Source organism: Lissotriton vulgaris, chromosome 11 (genome assembly GCF_964263255.1).
Source record: "Lissotriton vulgaris chromosome 11, aLisVul1.2, whole genome shotgun sequence".
Taxonomy (NCBI): Eukaryota; Metazoa; Chordata; class Amphibia; order Caudata; family Salamandridae; genus Lissotriton; species Lissotriton vulgaris.
The window spans coordinates 20086147-20106471 of record NC_141699.1 but is presented as its reverse complement, the minus strand read 5'-3'; positions in this window follow the sequence as shown (position 1 = coordinate 20106471).

Sequence of the window (20325 nt, the reverse complement as noted above, 5' to 3'; positions counted from 1 at the left end):
ACACGTACTACCACCTTCCCAGGGCCTCCTTAAATGAATATGAAGGATGTCCATAAGGACTCCCCCGATGCCACATGGATTACCCCCTCCCTGGGGCTTATTGCTTTTAAATGGCGGGCCTCTTGGAGTCCTCAGCCCAAGAGACTGCCGCCTCTTCGGTGCTTTATGCTAAAACCCAGCAGGGGGCTTATGGACCCCCTGCAGCCCCAGGGCCTGCCTCCACCCCAAGGCTTTCATTTGAAAAATGTGGTGGGCCACGACACCCCCCTCAAGGGCCTAGGAGACCACTACAGCCCTAGGGACCACCACCTCCCTGGGGCAAACTGAAGAAGGAGGGGGCAATGAGCCCCCCTGTTGGAGCCATACGAGGCAGGGGTACATATATAAGAGGGGTCCCCGCAAGGAAGGTGTATTGTAAAATACATACACTGGAAATAATTTTAGAAAAACAATAAAGCAAAGAAATGTAATAGAGCAATTTTTCGATTGGTATTGTGATTTATTACCCAACACTACGTGATTGCCAGTGGCAGTATATAATCAAAAACGAGACAGGGGGACCCTAACCCCCCAGGGCCGGATACTGCTACCTCCCGAGGTGCCCACACTCGGGATGTAGTTGTTTGCTGTCAATCAATCAATCAATCCATTTGTAGAGGGCACTACTTATCCGTGAGGGTCTCAAGGCGCTTGGGGGTGGGGGCTGGGGGTCCTGCTACTGCTCGAACAGCCAGGTATTGAGGAGTCTCCTGAAGGCCAGCATGTCCTGGGTCTGTCGTATGTGGATGGGGAGGGTTTTTCATGTTTTTGCGTGGAGGTGAGAGAACAATCTGCCGCCGGCAGTTGCTCGGTGAATATAGGGAAGGTGGCGAAGGTAAGGTCAGCGGAACAAAGATGGCAGTACGCGGTGTAGAAGGTGAGTCGTTCTTTGAGGTATGCTGGTCCGGTGTTGTGGAGAGCTTTGTGAGCGTGGGTGAGGAGCTTGAAGGTGATCCGCTTGTTGAAGGGGAGCCAGTGGTGGGGGATGTCGAGGATGAGGCGTTCAGAGGAGTTATGTATTCTTTGTAGTCACGTCTGGGGTTTGGCTGAGGTTCCTGCATAGAGGGCGTTGCCGTAGTCCAGTCTGCTGCTGACGAGGACCTGGGTGACTGCCTTCTGGTACCGGTGGGGATCCATCTGTAGATCTTGAAGTGTTGAAGCAGGAGGAGGAAACAGCGTTCACTTGCTGGGTCATTGACAATGCGGAGTCCAGGATGATTCCAAGGTTGCATGCGTGGTTAGTGGGCGTCGGTGCAGCTCCCAGTGCGGCCGACCACCATGAGTCGCCCAAGGCCTAGGGGGTGGATCCGATGATGAGGACCTCTGTCCTGTCCGAGTTCAGTTTCAGGTGGCTGTTCATCATCCATTCGGCGATGGCCTTCATTCCTTTGTGTAGGTTGGTTTTGGCGGTGGTGGGGCCCTTGGTGAGGGAGAGGATCAGCTGGGTGTCGTCTGCGTAAGAAACGATGTTGAGGTCGTGCGATCTGGCGATGTTGGTGAGAGGTGCCATGTAGATGCTGAAGAGTGTCGGGCTGAGGGATGATCCTTGCGGTACGCCGCAGATGATCTTGGTGTCTTTAGACTGGAATGGGGGAGGCGGAAACTCTGGGTTCTGCCAGTGAGGAAGGAGGTGGTCCAGTCCAATGCTCTGCAGTGGATCCCTGCGTTGTGCAGGTGTGTGTGGAGGGTGTGGTGGCAGACAGTGTCGAAGGCATGCAAGAGGTCCAGGAGGATGAGAGCCGCTGATTCTCCGTTGTCAATCATGGCCCTGATGTCATCGGTGGCAGCGATGAGCACTGTTTCTGTGCTGTGGTTGCTGCAGAATCTGGATTGGGATGGGCCCAGGATGTTGTTCTTTTCGAGGAAGGCGGTCAGTTGCCTGTTGATGATCTTCTCAATGACTTTTGCCGGGAACTGTGTCTCTTCCAAGGTGCCCCAATGTGTTCCTTCCTGTACATAAGCAAACCTCTTTTTCAAAATACCAATTTGTAACTTACATCTGTGCCAATAGGGGCATATTATCAACAAAGTGGCAAAGAGAGGCGTTAGCCATCTTGGCTTAACGCCTCTCTTCGCCACTTCAGAAACACTAGGCTGCACCATATTACCAAGGACATGGTGCAGCCCTGCGATTTCCCCTGCGATGGCGATAAGTTTTACAAGTTTTCGCCCTTGCAGGCACCCTTGCCCCAGAGTACAAGGGTGTCTATGAGCAGGGGAGGAATGTTTATGTACAGGAAGGAGTTCCTTCCTGCACATAAGCAAACCTTAAATGCCTTTTTGTAACTTCCATGAGTGCTGCTTTATGCAGCACACATGTAAGTTACAAATTGCCATTTTTAAAAAGAGGTTTGTTTACATACAGGAAGGGACACCTTCCTGTACATGAACAGACCAGGTCATTTTGCTTTTTCCATGTGTGCTTCACAAGGCAGCACACATGAAAAAAGCAAAACCGAGGGGAAAGGGGAGATGATGTACTTATGGTTAGTACGGTCGACCTCGAAGCGGGGAAGCCAGGATTGAGTCTCTGCAAGGACGCTCAACATCTTGTGATTCTGGGCAAATCACTTAATCTCCCTGTGCCTAGCAAAAATGAATGTGTCCATCTGTAACAAAACTGGTGCTCATGTAAAGCGCTCTGTATCCAAGGTCTTTTGTCTGGCTTGCGCTATATAAAGCTCTTTAAAAAAAATGAAGCATTTGTCCTTATTTCGCCACCTTAAGACCAGGACTTTTCTGGTCTTAAGTTCGGCGCTGCCACCTATTATCGCCAAGCTTGATAATAGGTGGCAGCAGCGAAGTGAATGGGTGTTGCAGTGGAACACCCACTGCAACACCCATTTATTGTGAAAGGGGCCCTATTACCAAGGCAGTGTTAAGCCATTAACATGGCTTTAAGCCACGTTAATTGCCTTAATGCTGCCTTGATAATAGGGCGATGCAAATATTGCTTCGTTATCGAAAGAAAAGTGCAGATAATGCGACGATAAGGGGCTGGTTAATATGACCCATAGAGTGAGGATGCAATTCCCTTGCACAGGGCAAAATATTAAGTCCACCAGAAATAGCACAGTGGAACATAGTGACTGTGCCATGGACTCTTGACACTACGCGGTGTGAGACCTATTGTGCACAAATCGTTTCTGTAATTAGCTGGCGCATGCACCTAAATATCACTTAGAAGGAAGGAATGAATGAATGAATGAATGGATTAATTAAATTATGGAGCATATCGACCAAATAAGTAGAGAGATATCCATATACAAATAACAATAAACAGAAAATTACAGGAATTGGAAACATGTGAATAAAAAAATTATACATATTTTTAATTTCCTTCGAACTCTCCAAGCTACTCTAAGGGAAGAGTTCTAAATAACTTCAAAAGTTCAAGAAAGTTTCCGAATAAATATAGAATGCATATACCGATTCTGTATTTAGTCTGAAACCCAAATAGCAATGTCGTAATGTGTTACCAAATCACAGTTTCGGTTTCCCATATTTATTAATGCTATTTTACATTTGAAAAGGTTCAAATTTGAACTTTGTGACCATCTAATCGCTTTGCACATCAGGCCCCATATTCTGTCTGATCGATAGGTAATAAGCTACAGCGTTCCTAGTGGTCTGGTAACCATTTGGCTAAATATGTCCTACCAGTCTTGGCCTGCAGGGGTTGTAGACACGGGTCTATAGTTGGAAAGAAGAGAGAGGTCAAAATGGGGCTTCTGTATGGGTGGTTTCATAAACTTTCTTTCCAAACTCTGGGCACTTTTTACAGAATGATGAATCAGGTTAAAGATGTCTGTTATGGCTGTGGTGACAACTTCAGTCAACTTATATAATGAGCTAGTGTGGGAACACATCATCTGGGGATTTAATAGACAGGAGTGATTTAAAAATGTGTATCTTGCTGAATAAGAAGAATAGAATTAATCAGAGAAGTATCTGTACTTTTTATAACAGAGGAGCTAAAGTAGACAACTGTGGCAGTTGAAGAATTCATGTCATCACTAATTGGCTTAATCATATTAATAAACCAATCAGACAACGTATCACAGTATTACTAAGAGGTGGTAGGAGAAGTAGCTAGACAGCAAGGATTTGACAAATGTTTCATGACTTAACGTCTTAGAGGTATTAGATGCAAATGAAATAAAAGAATCTAATTAACTTATTTCAGTTCTTTTCAAGACTAGAGTTCTTGAGAGTCATTTAGCTGACATTTATAGGGGAGCGAGGTGTCTTCCTTATATGATCTTCTCCATGTTTTTTCCAACTGCCAAAGTTTGAGACTTTACTAAGCCACAAATAGCCCACTATGCATGGTTTTCTGTGGCTTAGTAAAAGAAAATTGTGCTTGGCATTCAAATTTCCAAAAATAATGAACTTGTCATTATTAGCTGCTAATAAACATTCAAATTCAGCCAAATGTTTTAAAAACAAAGCTGAATCTTCAGGTGATCTGTAAATAGTCAGTAAATATGTTGAGCAAGTATCTGAGATCGATATCCTGAGATCAATTGCTTCATCTTGAACTTTATTAAACTCAATTGAATGATCAATTCTAAGCTTTAGAGAAGTCTTAAAAATCATTGCGACCCAAACCCCTTTTCAATTAATCCCACCTTTGTTGACTATACTATATCTTTGGGGCATGACAGCTACAATATCTGTGGAGGAGGCCTCATTCCTCCAGGTTTCAGTTAAAATAGACACATGTACTTCAATATCGAGTAGTAACATGCAAGGTTCATCTGGATGATATGACAATGACTTGGGGCCATAATTATGTGCAGTATTTAAAAGAATATGATGCATTCCTGTGCTTGTCTCTGCACCGGCACAGTTTTGGCAGCCTGGTTCCTATGCAGGCACTTGTGCATCATGGTGCAAGGGTGCCCGTGTTGCATGAAGGATTGCTTTTGTGCAGGAAGGGGCACCTTACTGCATAGAAACAATTCTGGAAGACATTCTTGTTTCTACGTGTGCTGCAGAATGCAACACACATGGAAAGAGGGAGAATACAAGGAGAAATTGAGATAATTCTCCTTGTGATGCCTCCTCTGAGAATGTGTATGTTTTTGTCACATCCCCAGGTTTGCAAGTTCTTGTAAATCGGGGGATGCGTGAAAATCTATGGGAGTTGCGCAGGAACACCAACGCATCCCCCATAAAATTCCTACCCAGGGCAGGATAACGCACTGCAGTAATTTGTGCTGCGGTGATTCACTCCAGATCTTTGAAGCCTCTTAAAGTCACGCAAAGTGGCTTTGCGTGGCTTCAAAAATTGGACTTAGAGGTTTGTGTCATGCATGTGCCACGTTGCATGGTGCAAACATGACACAAGCCTCTCATAAATGAGGCCCTTGGAGTTTAACAAAGCCTCTGGTAAGCAATCCTTTCAAGGCTCTATAATGATGGATAAACCAAGCTGGTCGAGACACCTTACTGTAATACAATTTCACCCTAGGTTCAGTTGGCAGAATTTGGTCCACACCTGTGTTTGAATTGGCCAGGAATTAATATTTAGATCTATTGAAGGCTTGCTGTCATACAAAAGTGTGCAGTGATTGCAGCTCAACCACCTGGATGTAGCACAAACAGGTGCAGAAATGTTTGCATTAGGTACGCCTTTGGCACACCAGCGGCACACGCACACATTGCCGCTAGTCAGGGGTGCACATGCTCTGAGTGAGTGATCCACAGCTGGGACACTTACCTGATAACAATGACCAAGAGGCTATTTGGAGAAATGGCTTAGAAGAGGATGAGGCTGTTTTGGATTCTTGATATCTTGAACTATAGACTAGTTTTTCCAACATGTTTAGGGGTTGATGCTGTGCCTTTTGGAAAGAGCTTAGATAATGGAGAAGGGGCACTTCACCTGAGAGGCTGCCAGAGTGACTCTTTTAAGTGTACTTGTTATTTAACAGAATAACACTCCACATGCTGAACAGAGTTAAAAAGCTGGAGGTAGTTAAACTCTCTGCAAGACTTTCTGAACTAAGCTATTATGAAGGCCAACAATATACTGTAAAAATTAACCCTATGACTGCTGAACAGATTGAGGTTGCCAAACTTACACTTATTGGGAAGACAGGAGTCCCAGCCTCCAAAGGACAGTAAAACTCGAAAGACTGACCCACTGCACAGTGGGCAGAGTGAAAGAAACTGCCTGTTACACTCACACAGATGAGGAATGCATCATGTGCTCTATAAATGTAAAATAAATACTTTCTTAATTGCTACAATAATAACAATTATATTATATTTCCATAATAAATAAATAGTTCACTAATTGCCTCCTGCAAGTAAATAGAGCAGCAGCGGGCTCTATTACAGCACTAACACTTCACAGAATAATAGCACAAAAGCTAATTATGTCTCTAATCAGCAGTTACTTGTAATTTAGAAAGGCAGCTCTGGAAATTCCCTGGGATTATTATGAATATTAGCTGCCAACTCACTGCCTGTGAGATCCCATCACTACAGTTCTTTAATAGGCCTCCTTCTCACTCTACATCAGTGTCTTCCTATCTGTTCAAAGCTACTGCTCAGTCAGTCAGCCAGTAAGCCTTTGTTTTTCTCTCATTGCTTTTTCCACTTACTGCTTCTCTTTCTCACACCATATGTATACACGGCACGAGAGATAGGGACAAGTATATATATATATATATATATATATATATATATATATATATATATATATATATATATATATATATATACATATATGTACATATATATATGTCTTTGGGTTTGATGTAGAGTTTGGCAGAGGGGTACTCGGCTTGTCGTATTACAAATGGATTATATATGGGATAATGTACCCCCTTCTGTACATTAGAGGTATACTACAAGTCACAGAGGAGTTGCATGACCATAAAAGGAATGTGTGTGGGTTTATGAAAGGTTTCGAAGTGGAAGGCCACCCTTTCTAAAAAAAACTCTTTGCTTAGACGAAGTATAAAAATGTTCCAACTGCTAATGTTTGCTGACCAGCGCAGCACACATGCAAACTTAGAAACGGTTGGAGAAGTAAAAACTAAGCATGGGCGAAAAATCCGTTCCGCTCGCGGATTTTGCAGATTTTCGGTAAATTTGTAATACGCGAGATTCGCAGATTTCCCGCAAAATCCGCGAGCGGAACGGATTGGGTCAAAAGTTCAAGCTGACTTTTTGTAACTATTTTAGAATGGTGCCGGCAAGCTACCAGAGCCTCTAAAATAGTTACAAAAGTCAGCTTCAACAGGAAGCACTAATAGATAAAGTAAAGCAGGTGCTAGAGTTGAATCTCAAATTCAGTTACACAATCATTAATCACCCCAAACTTGGGGTGATTAATGACTGTGTAACTTAATTTGACCTTCAACTCAAGCACCTGCTATACTTTATCTATTAGTGCTTCCTGTTAAAGGTGACTTATGGCTGAGGGCAGAAGGGCACAAAGTGGGACAGAGGGAATGAGTTAGGCAGAGGGCAGAAGGGCACAGAAACCAGTGGGGCAGAGGACAAAAGGGCACAAACAAGAGTAGGGCAGAGGGCAGAAAGGCAGAAAAACAAGTGGTACAGAGGGCAGAAGGGCATAAAAAACGAGAGGGTGGCAGTGATGAACCAGGCAAAAAAAAAACAGCGAGCACGCAAAGCGCCCTGCGAATACGCAAAGTTCCCCGTGAACACGCAAAAATAAAAAATCCGCAATTTGCGCTAATTCGCAAATTTTGTGGATTGCGAATTCGCAAAAATTCGCCCATGCTTAGTAAAAACATGTATCCTTTTTCAAACCTCCTTGAGAAGGTGTATGTGTTTAGGTGCAAAGCATTTTTAGTAGAAAGGGCTCTGCATAAAAAACTGTGCATGATAGTGTGGGAAGGCCAATGTGACATTTATGGCTCCCCACAAAACAAAGTAACACAAAGCAGTGCAAAGCGGTACTTTCCATTTATTGTAGGCAACGTTCCAGCACAAAACAACTTTTGCACTGGAAAGTAAATAACAAGTCAAACATTTGCATTGGTTTGATCACATTTGCTAACATTGCACCAGGACAAAGTGTTGACAAATCTGGCTCGTGGTCTCTTCAAGGTATGAGAAAGTCAGAAAAGATGTCTTAAGAGTGAATGGACGATGGTCCACCTTTAAAGAAGGCAACCTATTCAATTGGCAGTACACCTCACCCAAAAGATGAATCTTTTCCTGTTCATTGCCTCATGGCTGAGATAAAACATGAGCACTGAGAAGTGCTGTGCTCTTCTTTCAGCTGCAGTGAAGTTCTGCCTGTAGAAACAAAATGCTCAATCATCTCATTCAGGAGAGAGGCCCATGGCCAAGTATACTCAAGAGTCATTTAGATACTTACTTTGCAGAAGTAGAAATTAAAAGCAAGCTGACCTCTCAGATGCTGTAATCCTGGGCCAGATGCATTGAAGTTCTACCTTTAGAAATACACTACCTTTTACACCAACACATATGCAGGACAATTACTAAGAGTACTCAGAGGCCCATCAGATACCTCTTAATAGTCAACAGGGGAAAACAGCATCATAAGTGAATGAGCTGCCCCAGATGTGATAGCTTTGCCTGGAGAGCTTTTCTGCATCAACCATTGCACACGTGTGGCTATGGGGATCCTCTCTAGGTGCTTTCCTGTAGGATTAATAAACATAATGGTCACAATTGGTACAATGTCCATTGGCTCTCTACTATATGCAGATGACGTTGCAATTTTTGATTTAACCCCCATTGGCTTGCAGCGTCGTCTGGATGTCTTGACTAAATATGCGGAGGACCATTGTTTGAAAATTAATATTGCTAAAACCTAAATTTTAGTCTTTCGTAAGAAAGGTTCTAGAATAAAGAAAGGGTATAAGTGGCTGTTGGGGCAGGAAGAACTTGAACTCGTTAATACGTATCTGTATTTGGGGAAGGATTTCTCAAAAAACGGGCGTTACTCAGAGCACATCAAACGGTGTGTTGGTAAGGCCGCCTCCCAGGCTGGAGCTCTAAATAGGTTTTATAAGATCTGTGGGAGATGTCATTTTAATCACGTTCTGTCAATATTCAATGTTAAAATCCCCCCGACACTAACGTATGCTGCAGAAGTTTTAGATATGAATTACTGGCTCTTGGAATTTCTTTATTTAGTTTAGTTGGTATGTGTATAGTTATGCTGACTGCTTAAGGTAGAATTGAATGGAATTGATCCTCTCTATGTGTCAGGATTCTCAGGAAGAACAATGCATCAGTTCCCTTGACCATTTGCTCAGTACATGTGGGAAGACACATAGGGGGATATTCTAAAGAGCTTGCGATAATCATCGCCAAAATAGGTTAACACAATTTTTTTTATCGCCATCGTACTCACAACACAGAGGTAACATGTGATAGTTTCCCGATAACGCGTCAAATGTCCGCGATAAAATCACGGGGATGGTGATAGAAATCTGAACCCGAACATAAAAAATGTTGTGATGGGCCCAACTGTTATAAAAAATTCAGCGATAAGCAGCGCCACGCCTACAAGTCCCACAAGTCAGGCGGGAAAAATCACTATAAAAGTGGCAACATAAAACACAAACAAAACATAAACAACTGCGAAGCACCATGGAGGTAGCCGGAGCAAGTACAGAGGACAACCAGAACCCCACAAGCCCCACAGAGGACCAGCCTGGGACCATCATTGGGGAGACAGTGGCAGGAATTGGGGGACTGGACACTGCACAACATGACCTGAGCCAACAGCAACAGGGTGAGTAACAACCAGGGACTGGGAGGACGGGGGAGATGGGCACAATGGCACATATGCAAAATTAAGTATAGCACATCTGCGGACAAACCATGCCCAAGAGTCACAACTCCGACCAAGAGCCCAATTTAATGTCAGCAACATCTCAGCTCTGTATGAGCACAAAAGTGAAAGTCACACCACCTGAAAGGGATATGGGCCAGCCAAATCAGAGCTGAAGGTGCAACTCACCCACAATGTAACAAACACACATAAGAATCAGAGCACCTCAACATTGACAACAATGTGGTACAACCTGCAACACTCTTACAACAGAGCAGAGGACACAACTGCTGCCGCTTGTGTGCAGAAAATGGCCATTCACATTTGGCATAGCAGGAAACTGTGAGATGACAATGTACAAGTACAACCTAACATCTGTGATGGTGTAGAAATGTCAACTAAAAATGTCAACTGTCCCGCATCAAGTAGACATCTCCTCACAAACAATCACAATGTACATTGTCATGCAGTGTGTTAGTAAACTTGTACAATGCGTGAACATACATGTGAACACAATGTCAATCTGCATCTCCCCTTCACATTGCAGAGGGAGAATCAACACTTCCTGTAGAGCAGACCCAACAAAACTGCACTGATGATGAAGAGGACCTCCCCAACATCAACACGGACATCCTCCAATAGCTCATGGACAGCTCCGGCACCCCACCTCCAGAATCAGGGCAGCCCAGCTGCATCGCGGAGACCCCATCCCTGCAAAGACTACACAGCAGGAAGCACCCACCACCACCGCTGTCTCCCAGGACCCCCAGGACCAACACATGGCATTCCAACACCATGTGTTAGGGTGCCAGGAGAAGATGGGGTTCGACCTCATGGCAGCCACACTAGATGCCATACGTGGGTGTCTAAGTCCCATCAGGGACCATTTACAGTCCATAATGGACACCCACTGCCGCTCCATGCTCTCTAACAATCCATGGCTGACATCGCTGGAGTCATGACTCTGAGCCAAGAACAACTGTCTAGTCAGAGTGGCTTCAGCGATGTCAGCTGGGAGTTGGGACACAAAAGGAGAATGATGGAGAGCATGGAACGGATGCAGGCGGAAAGAATGTTCGCCATGGCTGCACACCAGTGAGATGTAGCTGTGATATTTTATGACCTGCAGATCCTATTCATGGCATTGCCACCACAAGGCCTGGCGCAGATGAATGCTGCTGCTACCATTCCATCCACATCTCCGCCACCTGAAGTGTCAGTGTCACACAATGTGGCAGACATTTCACCACCGGCCCCTGATGTGCCACTGCCACACAGTGATGCAGACAAAACACCCCCACCCACATGTGAGGCACCTGACACATCAGAGGACGGATATGATGATGCATCCGGCTTTGTGGTAAGAATGAAGTGGTAGCATTAATCTCCGCCATATGGCCAGTTTTAGCTTGGTTCTACCCTCTGCATCATGCCCTGGAATAACACCTTCCACTGTCCCCCGCTACACTCAGTGGAACTCACCTTGGACCTCGACATGGACTGCCTTATTTTGTCTGATTACCAATGACACAGCAAACACACTGCAGACTGAAGTCTTCCTCTTCCGATGAACTTGTCAATCCCTAAATTACTATGGCTGGCCCTCCACAGGGCAACAATGTAAAGTGAGGTTTGCATGGCCCTGTACTGGTCCAGCTTCAACACACCACTAAATGTGAATAAACATTCTAGCTCACACAGATGTGTCATGGCTATGATTAATCAAGTATGTACGTATGGGTGAATGTCGGGTCAGTGATTCAACAAAAAGGTACTCCCTGGGTGATGCTATCAATGCACATGTATGGCTGTGACCCAGATAGGCAGTGAGACACAGATTGTCATTCAAATCAACACTCATCACAGTTGAATACAAGTGAAGATGAGTAGACTTTATTAGCATATGCGCGTAAATACAGGCAAGATAAATGCCACAACATGCAGACCAATGCAGCAGTATGTCAGAATGAAGAACGTTACCAAGCGCCGCTGTCCACTCTGACAGAGTGCCTCACCTTTCAAAGATGTGTGTTAACCCGCCTTGTAGTCTGCTCATGTATTCGGAGTGCACGCGAATGCAGCCATGTCCACTGTTGTCGTGTTGTGACCAGGTCTCCAAGATGCCACAAGGTGTTGGAACATGTGCAATTAGATCCAATCAGTTGTGGCTGCAGGTACGTAGTTACTCGTCCATGAAAGCGATTGCTGCTTCGTAGGTCACCATTTCCAACATGAGGTTGTTGTCAACTTCTCAAACAGTACAGCAAGTCGCTCCATTAGCAGGTCTGGACAGATATGCTGCGTCCACCCCCTTTTACCAATTAGCACTACAGCTTAATAGGGGAGTGGTTCAATGTGGTCACTGCACACAAAATTTTGTGCAATCTCTCAGGTCCAGCTGCCAGGGTGTATGCCAAGTAGCAAGGCATCCCATAAACGGGTATCACTGTGACACTCCCGGTTGTGTGCCAACAGGGGGAGCACACACATGTCAAAATCCAGTTCAGCTATCCCTGGACCACTCGAATATGCATGATCGACAATGCAACACAGGATGAATACAGGTGACGTTGGCAAGGCGGAAGCTTGCCTATAACTGATAAGCAGCACTGCCAATGGCATTGCCCCCAGTCAAGGCAGCATACGTGCATGGTACAGTTCCACGTGACAGGGGTTGTGCATGTGTCTGGGATAGTACTTTTTGAAAGTTCACTTGAACACCGGGTTATGTGTGTATTTCTAGAACTCTATCTCATATTGTTATTATATAGATTGAAATACCCAAAATTGTGGATTTATAAAACTTCTTTTTAATTACTTTTTTTCTCTCTCAATATGGTGAATTTAAAAAAAAGTGATAAAAAGCAAAATAACATTTGAGAGAGAAAAAAAGTAATTAAAAAGAAGTTTTATAAATCCACAATTTTGGGTATTTCAATCTATATAATAACAATATGAGATAGAGTTCTAGAAATACACACATAACCCGGTGTTCAAGTGAACTTTCAAAAAGTGTTATATCCCTACTAGGGTTCATCCTTTTAGGTAGGGGCCTCTTTCTTCCAAAATAATGTGTCTGGGATAGTATATAGTCAAAACATCGAGTTTTTAATATCGAGTTACATTGATATTGAGTTAAAAATATAGAATGGACACAATATCGAATGGACAGAATATAGACTACAAAAATATCGAATAGAATAGCATAAATATCGAATAAAAAAATATAGAATGTACAAAATATCGAATGGACAGAATATAGACAACAAAAATATAGAATGACAGAATATAGACAACAAAAACCTAGAATGACAGAATATGGACAACAAAAATATCGAATTTGAGGTAAGTAGGTTAATATTAATTTTTTTAAGTATTTTTTATGTTAGTATATGTGTGAAAAATGTATATTTATTTCATAATTTATTTTAATTAATTATTTTATGGTATTTAATTTTTGCGTAATATAATTCTGTAGCGGGTTCTGGGTTTATAGGGAAATAGGGTGCAATTATAATTAATTAAATATGTTAATTAATTAATATGTTATTTATTGGTATTTATTTAGAATTAATTGTTATTTGATAAATAATTGGTAATTAATTAAAATATAATTGGTAATTATTTTAATTAATTGATTAATTGATAATTATGTAAATTGTATTAATGTATTTTCTGTAGCGGGTTGTGGGTTTATAGAGGAATAGGGTGGGAAGTAATTTAATTATAATTAATTACATTTTTAAATGTATTTTTTGGTACTAATTTGGAATTAATTGATATATACATTTTTAATTGGTAATTAATTAAAATATAATTGGTAATTCATTTCAATTAATAGTTTAATTGTTAATTATGTTAATTGTATTCATTTATTTTTTGTAGCGGGTTGTGGGTTTATAGGGGAATAGTTTGGAAAGTAATTTAATTGTGAATAAATAAATATAGGTATTTATTTATTGGTTTAGTTTTGTTGTAATTTTTAATACATTTTATTTGTTAATTAATTGGTAATTGGTAAATAATTGGTATTAATAGGTAATTATTTGTAATAATTATTTTTTTTATTTTAATTGATTAATTATTATATTATATAAATTTGTTAATTATTTTTAATTTAATTTGTATTTGCTATTAATATTTAATTTATTTTTATTCATATATGAAGTATTTACTTTCTCCACTGTTGCACTCTCTGGAGTGTGAATAGTAATTTTTACCTCTACGCTATCCAACGCTTTCCCTACGGTTGGACTCTTTGGAGTGGGAATAGTAATTTTGACCCTCCCGCTATCCAATGCATTCCCTACTGTTGCACTTTCTGGAGTAGGAATAGTCATTTTTACCCCTACGCTATCCAATACTTTCCCTACTGTTGCACTCTTTGGAGTGGGAATAGTAATTTTTATCCCTACGCTATCCAACGCTTTCCATACTGTTGCACTCTGTGGAGTGGGAATAGTAATTTTTACCCATACACTATCCAACGCTTTCCCTACTGTTGCACTCTCTTGAGTGGGAATAGTAATTTTTACCCCTACGCTACCCCACGCTTTCCATACTGTTGCACTCTCTGGAGTGGAATAGTAATTTTTATCCCTACGATATCCAACGCTTTCCCTACTTTTGCACTCTCTGGAGTGGGAATAGTAATTTTGACCCTCCCGCTATCCAATGCTTTCCCTACTGTTGCACTTTCTGGAGCGGGAATAGTAATTTTTAAGCCTACGCTATCCAACGCTTTCCCTATTGTTGCACTCTTTGGAGTGGAAATAGTAATTTTTACACCTACGCTATCCAACGCTTTCCCTACTGTTGCACTCTTTGGAGTGGGAACAGTAATTTTTACCCCTACGCTATCCAACGCTTTCCCTACTGTTGCACTTTCTGGAGTGGGAATAGTAATTTTAACCCTCCCGCTATCCAATGCTTTCCCTTCTGTTGCACTTTCTGGAGTGGGAATAGTAATTTTTACCCCTACACTATCCAATACTTTCCCTACTGTTGCACTCTTTGGAGTGGGAATAGTAATTTTTATCCCTACGCTATTCAACGCTTTCCCTACTGTTGCACTCTGTGGAGTGAAATAGTAATTTTTACCCATACACTATCCAACGCTTTCCCTACTGTTGCACTCTCTGGAGTGGGAATAGTAATTTTTATCCCTACGATATCCAACGCTTTCCCTACTGTGTCACTCTCTGGAGTGGGAATAGTCATTTTAACCCTCCCGCTATCCAACGCTTTCCCTACTGTTGCACTCTTTGGAGTGGGAATAGTCATTTTTACCCCTATGCTATCCAACGTTTTCCCTACTGTTGCACTCACTGGAGTGGGAATAATGGGGCATATTACCAAGTAATAGCGATAATTATCGCTATTGCCTGGTTAGAGACAAAAATTTACAGCTGAGCTGCGGCGATTTTTACCGCAAATAAACCTTGGTACTACCAAGGTTTATCGCAAATGCGATAAAAATCGCCGCAAAGCATGAATATCGCTGAAAAGTCAGTGATATTCATGCATTAGCGAGCTAATGCTCTTAACCATGTTATCCACCTCCCATTGGATAACATGGCTAAGAACTGCTCAGGGCAGGTGTTAGCTTTTGGAGATATTCGCACTTAGCGCGAATATCTCCAAAAGTTGGTAATAGGAGATAGCGATGTTAGCGACTGTTTTCAGTCGCTAACATCTTGGCACGCCCACTTTGCATGTCATTAGTGATAAATATCACTGACATGCAAAGTGGGGCCCAAGATGGTCGCTATCTCCTACTAGCTGTCGCTAACTGGTGTTAACGACAGCTAGGTAATAGGGAGATAATTTTATCTCCGATTTCTTGGCTTTTAAAGCCAAAAAAGCGGAGATAAACCCCCTTGATAATATGCCCCAAATATTTTTACCCCTGCGCTATCTAACGCTTTCTATATTGTTGCACTCTCTGGAGTGGGAATAGTAATTTTTACCTCTACACTATCCAACGCTTTCCCTACTTTTGCACTCTCTGGAGTGGGAATAGTAATTTTAACCCTCCCGCTATCCAACGCTTTCCCTACTGTTGCACTCTTTGGAGTGGGAATAGTAATTTTTTACCCCTACGCTATCCAACGCTTTTCCTACTGTTGCACTCACTGGAGTGGGAATAGTCATTTTTACCCCTTCGCTATCCAACACTTTCCCTACTGTTGCACTCTCTGGAGTGGGAATAGTAATTTTAACCCTCCCGCTATCCAATGCTTTCCCTACTGTTGCACTTTCTGGAGTGGGAATAGTAATTTTCACCCCTACGCTATCCAATGCTTTCCCTACTGTTGCACTCTTTGGAGTGGGAATAGTAATTTTTACCCCTATGCTATCCAACGCTTTCCCTACTGTTGCACTCTGTGGAGTGTGAATGGTAATTTGAACCCCTACGCTAACCAACGCTTTCACTACTGTTGCACTCTCTGGAGTGGGAATAGTAATTTTTACCCCTACGCTATCCAACGCTTTTTATACTGTTGCACTCTCTGGAGTGAAAATAGTAATTTTTACCCCTGCCCTTTCCAACGCTTTCCCTACTGTTGCACTCTCTGGAGTGGGAATAGTAATTTTAACCCTCCCGCTATCCAACGCTTTCCCCACTGTTGCACTTTCTTGAGTGGGAATAGTAAATTTTTACCCCTACGCTATCCAATTCTTTCCCTACTGTTGCACTCTTTGGAGTGGGAATAGTAATGTTTACCTCTAGGCTATTAAACGCTTTCCCTACTGTTGCACTCTGTGGAGTGGGAATAGTAATTTTTACCCCTACGCTATCCAACGCTTTCCCTACTGTTGCTCTCTCTGTAGTGCGAATAGCCTTTTTTTCCCCCCTACGCTATCCATCGCTTTCCCTACTGTTGCACTCCCTGGAGTTGGAATAGTAATTTTTACCCCTACGCTATCCAACGCTTTCTATATTGTTGCACTTATAGTTAAATAAATTTTACACTTTCCGCTATCCTACGGTAATTTTTAAAAAAATATTTTATTAATAATATGTTTACATACATATATATGTATTAACAAATTAATTTGTAAAAAAAGTTTTAACTTACATTAAATATTTATTAATTTTAAGGTTATTTAAGTAGTTTGAGTATGTTTAAGTTAATTATATTCAATATTTCATTAATTTTTAATTAATTTAAAGCATTTTAAAAAATTCGATATTTTTTTACTAACTATATGTTTTACATCGACATTTTTGATTCGATATTTTTGTACTTACCTGTTTGGAGATAGGAGGTCGATATTTTGGTATTCTATATTTTTACCTCGATATTTTTGTAAGTCATTATTTTTGACCTCGATATTGTTTCAGTGATCCGTCTGGGATGTTCTGCCATTGAGTCAGTGGCTCTGGTTGAAGTGGAACAGTTCTGACCTGCGCCAGTTCTGTGGATGAAATGCCACAGCTCAGATAAACGAGTTGTTTTAGTGTGCAATGGTTGTACGCCTGGGATGGTGTGGGAGTAAGTGTGAAGGCCATTCCATGCAAGATAACTTCAAGCAAGGACCTCTGTCTTTGGGGTGTGTATACGTTAGTCTTTCGTCAGGCTGTGTGTAGTGTAGAAGTTGTCATCAGCTGCTTCAGGGGGTGCAGGGCACATGCAATTCCGAGGTCAGAGGTGCAGCTGTGCTCCTGCCTGATAGATAAGACAAAGGACCTTTCCTCCCTAATGTTAGTTTGTCATATGCTTGCATTCAGTAAATGTGAAGTGGCTTGCTGGGGTTGGGTGGGCTGTGTGCGACTTTGGGATTCATGTTTGACATGTCTTGCAAGTGGCAAATGTGCAGCATCACTGTGTGCTATGTTGCCTCACTGCTGCTCCTCCATCCCCCGAGCCTATTTACTTGTGTGCGCTGCGCTTTTGCATCACTTGCACTCCTACGGCACATCATTGTCATGCCTGTCTGTGCATGTCCACAAGCCTGCCATCGACACAGTGATGTTGGCAGTTGAAGATGGGCGGTCACATGAGTGTAAGCCTATGGTAGGGATAGGGCGGACACAGATGTAGAGTTCAGGCCTGGATGAACTCACGCTGCGTGAAGGGCCAGACATTTGGCTCATGCTGCTGCAATACATATACACACAACACTTGGCATGTATGACCCAAGACCCCAAACAGTCTTGCGCTTCTTCATTCTCCGTTTGTGTGAGAAGACCCTCTGGGTGCATACTATATTACAACATTTGTGATTGCAGGCCAGGTGGCGCTGACACTACAACAGAGACACACGCATTAGTTACTTCCTTGTCTAGGCCAGAACTGAACCACGCCCAGAGCCCCGGGCAAAATCTTCACACCCCTATGCTGGACTAGTGTAGGCCAGCCCAGCCCACTCTGCTTACGCTTACGCTTACGCTTACAGGGGGGGGCGACAAAGCTACATGTCCAAGGTTTTAGCCACTGCCTGAGGTGACATGGTTGCATCCATTGTCCACAGCACAATGTAATGTGGTAGGGCCCGGGGCCATAATGCATACACAATGACCGCACAGACACACTTAGATAGATAGTGGAACTCGCTACGGGCACGTGCGTCAGCCCCTTTTTATTACCAGGGTGACATGTCCAGTGACGCCTATGCTGAATGGGTGTAGGGTGAGTGTAAGCCAGCACTCAGGGAGTGGTTGGTGTTGGCAGCAACTAGAACAGTGATCATCGGATCACACGCAAACGATTCAATCATAAATGGTCCATGACTTGTGGCGCACTGAGGTATGTGCACCAGATCTGAAATCACACACAAAAGATTCAATCACAAAGGGTCCATGACTTGAGCTGCACTGAGGTAGTGGCTCCAGAGATGAGCATGCTCATGTGAAGAAATGGTAATGATTGTATCCCTTCGGGATATTCCTGCTGCAGCTGCAGTGGGGTGTGGTACACCTGCCTCATCTTCATCATCATCGTCCCAAGATCTTCCCCACTGCCTGAGGTGACATTGTTGCGTCCGCTGTCCACAGCACAAAACTCAATCATTAAGGGTCCATGAGTTGTGGTGCACAGAATTAGTGGCACCTGATGAGCTCAGCGTGTGTGCAGCCAGCGATGATGGCGTGTTCTTGCAGGTCAGGATTGGATTTGATATGTGTGAGCCCTGCTGACCACAGTGTTGACTGGAGGCTGCGGTCAGCAAGGGCCCACAGCCATGTGGCCTTGACTTAAGCTGCACAGAGTTAGTGGCACCTGATGAGCTCAGCGTGTGCACAGCCAGCGATGATGGCGTGTCCTTGCAGGTCAGGATTGGATTTGATATGTGTGAGCCCTGCTGACCGCAGTGTTGGCCGGAGGCTGCAGTCAGCAAGGGCCCACAGCCATGTGTCCTTGACTTCAGCTGCACAGAGTTAGTGGCACCTGATGAGCTCAGCGTGTGCACAGCCAGCGATGATGGCATGTCCTTGCAAGTCAGGATTGGATTTGATATGTGTGAGCCCTGCTGACCGCAGTGGAGGCCGGAGGCAGCAGTCAGCAAGAGCCCACAGCCATGTGGCGTTGATCTGAGCTGCACAGAGTTAATTGCACCTAATGAGCTCAGCGTGTGCGCAGCCAGCGATTATGGTCTGTCCTTGCAGGTCAGGATTGGATTTGATATGTGTGAGCCCTGATGACCGCAGTGTAGGCTGGAGGCAGCGTCAGCAAAGGCCCACATCCATGTGGTGTTGACGTGAGCTGCACCGGACCAGTCCACACCGCTCATACTTACAGGGGGGGGGGACAAAGCTACATTACTGACTGAGGTCTTCCCCACTGCCTGAGGTAACATGGTTGCGTCCATTGTCCGCAACACTACAAACACCAGTAGTATATGTCCACATGGACATATCTGTGCTCTGCATACTGAAGTCTGTCCAGCACATCACCACCACACTTGGCATTGTGTACATTCTTATTCATGGGTGACTGGCCTCCTTCACACATACTTGGTTCCCACAAGGGGGCCATACCGTTTTCGGAAGGTCATCTGTCTTGTTCTGCGCTGCTGCCTCGGTTGTAGTCGAGGGGATTCGGGGGGACCTGGTGGGCAATGGGTGTTGTGGCCCTCTTGAGTCTCCGAGCGGCATGACCAGTAGCTCCATGACATGTGTTGGTCTTCAGATGTGGCTCTGGGTTGAGCATCCTTTTATACTGCAGGTTGTTGTCCTGCTTAACATCAGTAAAAGAATGGAATGAACAAACTGAATGCCAGTACTGTGCAACAATTTAACAAGTAACAAGGGGAATGAGATACGAATGGCTCATTCCCACAGACCACTCTTTCAGTCAAAAATTTCTTTGATCAAATCTATCTATTTTGATTGTTTTATTTTCTATTTTCATATAAAAGAGTTTTGTTATGAAACACATACAAACTGAAAAATCCGTTATAACTTTTTTAGTTGAACTTAATTTTTGTAATTGACATTGGGAGGAGATGTCAATCTTGAAAATGAGAATTTTTCAAAAATGAGTACGTGA